Below are 8,370 nucleotides of genomic sequence, written 5' to 3' on the forward strand. Positions count from 1 at the left end.
GGATGGTCTCGATCTCCTGACCTTGTGATCTGCCGGCCTCGGCCTCCCAAAGAGCTGGCATTACAGGCGTGAGCCACCGCGCCCAGCCAGGTTTTATTTTTGAAAGATTTCAGGGGCAAGAAGCCCTTCCATTCTCCATCATGGGACTAAAAACACTGGGAAATATAAAGAAAATATAAATGAAAGTCATTATTGCCCAGGTGCGGTGGCTCATACCTCTAATCTTTAGGAGGCTGAGGTGGGTGGATCACTTGAGGTCAGGAGTTTCTGACCAGCCTGGTGAATATGGTGAAGCCCTGTCTTTACTAAAAATACACAAAATTAGCTGGGTGTGGTGGTACATGCCTGTAATCCCCGCTACTCAGGAGGCTGAGGCGGGAGAATCACTTGAATTGGAGAGGTGGAAGGAGGATACAGTGAGCCGAGATCGCACCACTGCACTCCAGCCTGGGTGACAGAGTGAGAATCCCTCTCAAAACAAAACAAAACAAAACACCAGGCATTATCATTGTATTTTCATTGTAGCATAATAGCAAATGCCATTATGATTTCTAGGAAAGTGAAATTCTGGGTTTTTTTTTTTTTTTGCTAGCAATACAATTGAAAAGTGAGATATTAAAAAACAACAGATGATTGAATGCAAGGTGTCTCTATCGTCTTTTTCCCCCAAGATGACACCTGACACTTTGAATACTATGACTTAAGTAAGCTTACCACGATTACTATTTGCCACTATTTGGTGAAAGCCTGGAGCTTTGTGATGAAATATAGACAGACACGACATGGACAATGACCTGTAGGAGTTCGCACAGTTAATAAACCTAAAGGTAGATAATAAGCCAGAGCATCCTCATTAGGGAACAAAGAAAGCTCTGTGACAGCTCAGGGACAAGCTATTTTTTTGAGAAAAATTTGATGGAAGCTGTAAGTGGTTGAGCTGTGCCATGAAGAATATATGGGCGATGGAAGGGATTCATCTACGAAAGCATCTGATGAATGGAACATTTGAACACACACATCTGCGTTAAGCAGCTTGGTGTCACTTGTTGCTGTTGTTACTACTTGGGCGTTAAGTGTGGCATGGTAACAGAATCTCTGCTTTAGCATGGGCTGTTTCTGGCAGTGCCATATCATAAAAGTTCTTTTTTTCTTTCCTTTTAGAAATAGGGTCTCGCTCTGTCATCCAGGCTGAAGTACAGTGGTGCACTTATAGCTACTGCAGCCTCGACCTCCTGGGCTCAAGGGATGCTTCCATCTCAGCTTCCTGAGTAGCTGCTGCACTCCGCCATGCCTGGCTAACCTTTTTAGTTTCTGTAGAGATGGGGTGTCACTATGTTGCTCCGACTGGTCTTAGGCTCAAGTGATCCTCCCACCTCGGCCTCCCAAAATGCTGGGATTACCAGCATAAGCCATTGCACTGGGCCCATAAACTTTTTAATGTTATCCACAGCTGCTGACCCTAACACTTCCTAGGGTAGACAAGCTACCTAAGTTGAAAGGGTGGCAGGAGAACAACAGGGAAAGAAGCTGGAAAGTCAACCGGCTTTGCTAGCGCTTTTAAAAAACAAATGCATTCACTTCTCTTATAGATAGCACTGGATCTAATTCAAGATATAATTTATAGCTTGGTTTTCATCCTTCAATAGCTCCCATCTTTTCTGAGGGTCTTACAAACTTTTCTGGCATTCTCCATTAGTCAAGAGATGTTTGTGTTCAAATGGTAGAAGGCAACCTAGCCTTAATCTGGTTTTGAGGGAAAAAAATGGAAATTTATTAGAAGGGCTATGGAGTATCCAAACTTACTGTAAAAGTTGAGAAATCAGATTGAGAGAATGGCAGGGATGCAGCTAGACTTTAGAGGCACCTGGAAGCAATGAATCCAAGGACATCACCAATCTTCATGTCTGGTTCTTTGCTTATTTCTGGAAATAGGCTTTAAATGGCGGTAAGAGGGTTCTCAGCAGTTTTTGTTAGTTGCATTTTGTTTTTGTCACTATCACCAGTGAGGGACAAAGTTCCGTGATTCCATACTAAAAATCCCAGGGCAGGGTTTTGATTGGCCCACTTGACTCAGGAGTAAGAAGAGATAAAACTGGGCTGTTCTTGGGTACACCAGTTGGCAGGGGGCGAAGGATAGTTCTCACCACAAGGTGTCTGGAATGAGCAGGCACTACTTCACTGTCCAAAATATTTTTGAGCATCGATTATATGCCAGACATGCCTTAGAGGCTGAGATTGCAGGATACACAAGCATTCCAAATTTTGAGAGATAGGTACTTGTAGGCAGAAAAGTCATGGTCCCTGAGATATGTGCAAGCATCCCCTCGCCCCCCCAACCAACTCGCTCTTTCCTGGAACCTGGGAATAGGTTACTAGGCATGGCACCTGACTTCTTCAGTACTCTGCCTTAAATAATGACTTCACATGGCAAAGGGAAATTAAGGTTGCCGATTGAATTATGTTTGCTAATCAGCAGACCTTCCAATAGGGAGAATCTATCCTGGATTCTCATATATATTAACAGAGACCCTCCACTGTGGATGCAGAACACTCAAGAGGAGATCAGAGTTGGTGTAAAGCAATGTGAGAAAGAGATACCTGGACATTGCTGACTTTGAATATGTAAGAGCCAGGAGAAAGGAATACAGGCGGCAGCCTCTAGGAGCCGGAAGAGATGGAGAAACAGATTCTTCCTTAGAGCTTCCAGAAAGGAGCCCGAAAGCCCTGCTGACACCTTGATTCTAGCCCCATGGAAGAAACTCTGACCTTAGAACTGTAAAAGAGTAAATGCGTGCTGTTCCAAGCTTACTAAGTTTGTGCAGATTTGTCCTAGTGGTAATAGAAAACTAAGGAAGAGTTTTATCACCCTGTAATATTATTTGAAATTCATAGTGAAGTATTACTCTGAAAACAAAAGTTCAGAGTCACTGAAGTTGGTTGTTTTCGGGCCTTCTGGACCCCTCTCCATTCTGGGATTTTACTTCCAAGAATTTCTAGTTGAAAACGCCCTTGGGCACTTAGAGCTTTCTACTTTGCTCAAGCATGCCAAGGAGATCATATCAATTCTTATTTTAGGGCAGACATTTTTTCAGATTTTTAAAACTTTACTTTTAAAATTTGAGAGATAGGTACCCCGTCTCTGACTGGGGTCTTGCACTATGGCCCAGGCTGTAGTGCAGTGGCACAGGCATAGCTCATAGTTTGCAGCCTCAAACTCCTGGGCGCAAGTGATCCCCCAACCTCAGCCTCCTGAGTGTCTGGGACTATATAATATGGCTGAACTACTATGAGGTTCAGAGAAGAAGGCATGTCAGGGTCTGCAAATTGGGAAATGGGGCAGATTTTTTTTTTTTTTTTTTTTTTTTTGAGACTGAGTCTTACTTCTGTCGCCTCAGGGACTGGAGTGCCAGTGGCACCATATCATGCCACTGCAAGCTCCGCCTCCCGGGTTCACGACCTTCCTCCTGCCTACAGCCTCCCAAGTAGCTGGACTACAGGGTCCCAAATGATGGAAATTTAAAAAAAAAATATAACATGAAAAAAAAATTCCCTATTAGATTTACATTCAATTTTCTGCCACCGATGGATGGCTATTTTTAAATTTTTAAAGAGTGATGCCTTTCCTGTGCTTGCCAGTGTAGTCCAGAACCCTAGCCGTCTAGAAGCTGAACTTTTCATTCAAACTCCAGAGTTCTGGGATTCAGGTGTGGCACTATGTCCAGTGGAATTTGTCATGATTTAATACAGTCCTCATGGCGAATTGTCGACCTAAATGGTCATATTCAAAAATAATTACTGTTTTGACACAGAACGTATCAGAAGGGTCAATTAAATTTTTTTCAGGCAAGCTATAACATTCCAGCAGTAAGATGGCTTTGAAATGGTCGGTATAACAAGAATATCCCAAATTGTTCTTTCCTCATCTGTTCCATAGAGTTTCACTTCAAGATGGCGGCTGCAACCTTACATGTCTTATTTCCTACTTCAACACTGGTTGACAAAACCTTTGGGTTCCCCACTCTTCCGTACACCGTTTAAGATGTGGTCTTTCTGAGCAAAGTGGATTCTTCTGGACTTTTTCCAAGTACTCCTTGTTACTCCTGCAGCCAAAACTTGTTTGCTGAGTTGGAATGGGAGCAGTTTAGCCCTTTAGCAGATCAGTCACTTATGGGCAAGTGACCTTAGCCCTTGCTTTGGGGCCACAGCGTGTCCTGTATGTTAAATAGAGCGCGGCTGAGAGATTTAGGTTTTAATCCGTATAAAGTGCTTAGTAGCCCAGCACAATACAGCACACCTGTAATCTGATTAGTGCAGCATCATTAATAACAGAAAAGGCGAACCCGAAAATTTCAGCGAAACTGCGCATGTGCATAGTGGTCTGGTATGATGGAATCTAGGCATCATAAATGTTGATTGTCTGTGACATAACTGTTGTAGTAGTGGAGGGGTAAGCTTAAGGCGTAAGGACCAATCATTCTGGGGCAGTTTCTAGTATGGGATTTAACAAATGGAAATTTTGGGAGGGTATACATTTAAAAAGAGGCTGACTATTATCATTCTGCTTATTCTACCTTTAGTCTTTTGAGCACTGTGTTATCAAATGGATTTTGAGCCATATGTGAGAATTCGAGAAATTTAATCGCCCAGGAAAGGATTAGGAATTAACTCTTTTGGAAAAGTTCTAAACCATCAAAAGGGCAGTAACACCATTTTTGTGTGTGAGAGTTGAGAGAAATTAATTTTCTTTTCTCTTGTTGTCTAGCACAAGAAAGTCCAATTGTATGCTATAGTCACAAAATATAGGTGAAAATGAAATTTGTTAACACAAATGAGGCAGATGTTTTAACAATCAACATCAACATGCAAGTCTAGGTGAAAGTAATTAATTGCTCCAGTTTTCATGTGTCATTTGGATGTTTGACAGTGTGTGACATATTCTTATAAGTAGAAGATAATTACGGAAAGTTATTAAATAAAGATCTCCTTGACACGGACTAATTGAAAAGGGTAGTATTTTGTAGCACAGTTTAAACTGGACAGTGATTTCCGATAGCATGTCTCTCCCCCCCAGCTCAAAAGAGCTTTCAGCTATTTGAATACTGAGTAATAATCTTACTGAGGGTTTAGAAATTACATATGTTTGGAATAATGCTATTTAGTAGGCTGAATTATGCTTGTTTGAATAATTAAGAAATATCTTTTCCTAGCAAAGAACATTTTCCCTTATGTACATAATCTTCCAATACATGAATTTTAATTCAATTCAATTTGCAATTTAGATTATTGTCATAATTTGAACAAATACAGATTACCTAGAATTTATTAAAAATCAAATTTTCACATAGTGCATATCATAAGAATTTTTTTTGGAAATTGTCAGAGATAGAAACTTTAGGTACAACTAGTCCACTGGAATATTTGGCCATTTAAAACAATTAGCTCATTATTTATTTGTGGAGTCTTCCTTCCTAAGATGTTGTAGTCTTATTTGTTGTCAATTAATATTGCTGGTTTGAACACTGTTATTTATTAGCGAAGCTATTTATTTTTATTATTTATTGTTTTTTTAAATTTTATTTTTTTATGTTTGAGACAGTCTCACTCTGTCACTCAGGCTGGAGTGCAGTGGCATAATCTCTGCCCACTGCAGCCTCCACCACTCAGGTTCAAATGGTTCTCCTGCCTCAGCCTCCTGAGTACCTGGGACTATAGGTGCCCACCACCACACCCAGCTAATTTTTTCTATTTTTAGTAGAGATGCGGTTTCACCATGTTGGCCAGGCTGGTCTTGAACTCCTGACTTCAGGTGATCCTCCTGCCTTGGCCTCCCAAAGTGCTGGGATTACAGGTGTGAGCCACCGCTCCTGGCCTAGCCAAGCCATTTAACCTTTTAAATATTTATTGTCCTCAACTATTAAAAATAAGAGTAATATGATTATACATCCTATGAATTTTTTTTTAGAATTATTGTGATTTGGGAGTAAACAACTATATAAGAAATAATTATAAAATAGATAACATTAGTGCATATTAGTGCTTTGATGTCATGTTAATTGAATATTAATCCCATGACTTTATCTTTCATTGGAAGATTCTTTGCCTGGGTGGGGTACTGGAAACCCTTGTTGAGAGCAGATCTGATCTTGTTAGGCTGTTTGTTGCTTCTCCTAAACCAGGCTGTTTTCATAATGAGTTAGTTTAACATTCTGTCTTTATGTTTAAGCACCCCTTTCCTTGGTACAGTCACAGCCAAACTGCAAACAGAAATCAAGAAGTTATGAGCTCCAGATTTGAGAGCCACGGAGAGTTTGTGAGATCAAAAACATCTGCTCTCAGTAAATAAACCAGATCTACCTAAATCACACAGTCAACTTAAAGGCAAGGGAACTGGAGGGAAAAATTCCAAAAGAGTGATCTCTTCGTGCAATAGCTACCGGTAAAGTAAAGCAAAGATGAGACAGTGTAGTCTCCACCTTATTATTTCGATCTAATATTCTAGATTGAGGTTCAGAGAAGCAGGTCTAGATTTCCACAAATTAGAAAGTGGTGGCTTGCTCTTGTAATCCTAGCACTTTGGGAGGTCTAGGTGGGTGAATTGCTTGAGTCCAGGAGTTAAGACCACCCTGGGCAACATGACAAAACCCTGTTCCTACCAGGAAAAAAAAAATTAGCTGGGCATGGTGGCACTGACCTGTAGTCCCAGCTACTTGAGGAGATGAGGCAGGAGGATTGCCCGTGCTTGGGAGATGTAGGCTATGGTGAGCCGAGATCACAGCAGTGCACTCCAGTCTGTGTGACACAGTGAGACCCTGTATCTAAAAAAGAAATAAAAGAGAAGCATTTCATTGTTAGATTTTACATATCCGATGATGACTTTTGATGGTGAAGGTAGGCATTGGTCTGTGGTCTGTGGAGGGTGTGTGTGTGTGTGTGTGTGTGTGTGTGTGTGTTTTTGTCTGTGTGTGAATGTTGTTGAAGGAAAGCCCATAGATGAAATATCCACAATTCAGTTAAGATCAAATATGTTACTGTGAAATGCCAAGTTATAAAACACCTAAACTATATCCTCTTCCCCTCTGAAACCCCAAACATCCCAAAGTCTCCTTCAAGCCAGACATCATCTTCGTCTACTGTGCATGTTGTCTGCACAGTCCTCGAGTTTACCTCAGGGCAAGTACCTGTTGCCATCAGAAATAAAGAATGCAGCAGGTACTGATTTATCTCAGGCAAAGGAGCTCTTCTGGTGGGTTTCAACAAGATATGAAAATTGTAGATTCTTGAACACTCCTTTTCTTCTTCCTTACAATGAATGTCTTCAGCTACATTCTACTCTCTTCTCTGTCTTTTATGACATAATCAGTCATTCACTCAACAAGGGAATATGTAATATTCACCTAACGTCCCATTTGCCTGTCACATATGGACTTTAGCCTCCAGTCAGGCCAATGACACTATTGATCTCCTAATTCCAATCTCGACTCTTTGGGTATTTTTTCTCTTTTCCATTCCTTATTTTCTTTAGAGCCATTTTAGGTAACTCATTTAAAAATTATTAGTAAATAAATCATTATTTGCAATCAGCATAGACAAGGCCTTGGGTGAGTCTAAGTGGGTATCCGGAGAGATCTAAATCTGCTGCTGGAAAAGTAAGTGGGAAAGCCCCATTGATATGTGACCCAACTAAACCACATTTCATGAAAAGTACAAAGTCTTCAGCGACTGTTTTGGGATTTCAGGGAAAAGAAAGTGGAGGCAAATCTGAGAGTGGATGCTTTCTATGGATCCTTGAGAGAGAGGTTTGCACCCTGCCTTGAGTGAATATGCAGAGCGTAAACACGTGTTTGTGCAGTGAGGAAATGCTGTCTGTGTTTCCTAAAACGAGGTTCTCGTTTATTGCTTCTTTAGCTGCACAGAGACATAAAAGATGCAAAATTGGGGAGAAGGGAGAGATAAAACTAAGACAAAACTGGAGGAGGGTGCAACGATGTTGTAATTTAACAGGCAAAGTACTCACTTGGGTATGTTTTACATTGTTACATTGTGACATTGGAGGGTTCATAAATGGAATTCCATCCAAACTAATTCTAATGCCTATCTTTTCTTCTTAGCAGACTATACAATAAAGTTCTTACCAAATTCAAATATACATTTTATCACCTGGTGTTTAAATCATTAATACGAAAGCTTTCAGTCTCCCTCAAATTTCTAATCTAGTAAAGTACTTTCATAATTTTATATTGGAATTGTACTAATCCAGATAGCTAGTATGAAATCAAGTTATAATACTATTTTGCATGTTTCTAAAATGTTTAAATTTAAAAATAGATAAGTAAGCCTTAGAGAGAAAACCAGCTTTCCCAAAAATATTAA

General features: G+C 40.4%; 1 protein-coding gene across 1 annotated transcript in view; it reads left to right on the forward strand.

The window, feature by feature from the left end:
* Positions 1–8,370, forward strand: part of LOC108517621 (neuroligin-4, X-linked-like) — a 93,525-nt gene that overhangs the window by 79,513 nt on the left and 5,642 nt on the right.

Source organism: Rhinopithecus bieti, unplaced genomic scaffold, assembly GCF_001698545.2.
Source record: "Rhinopithecus bieti isolate Rb0 unplaced genomic scaffold, ASM169854v2 scaffold_39746, whole genome shotgun sequence".
NCBI lineage: Eukaryota > Metazoa > Chordata > Mammalia > Primates > Cercopithecidae > Rhinopithecus > Rhinopithecus bieti.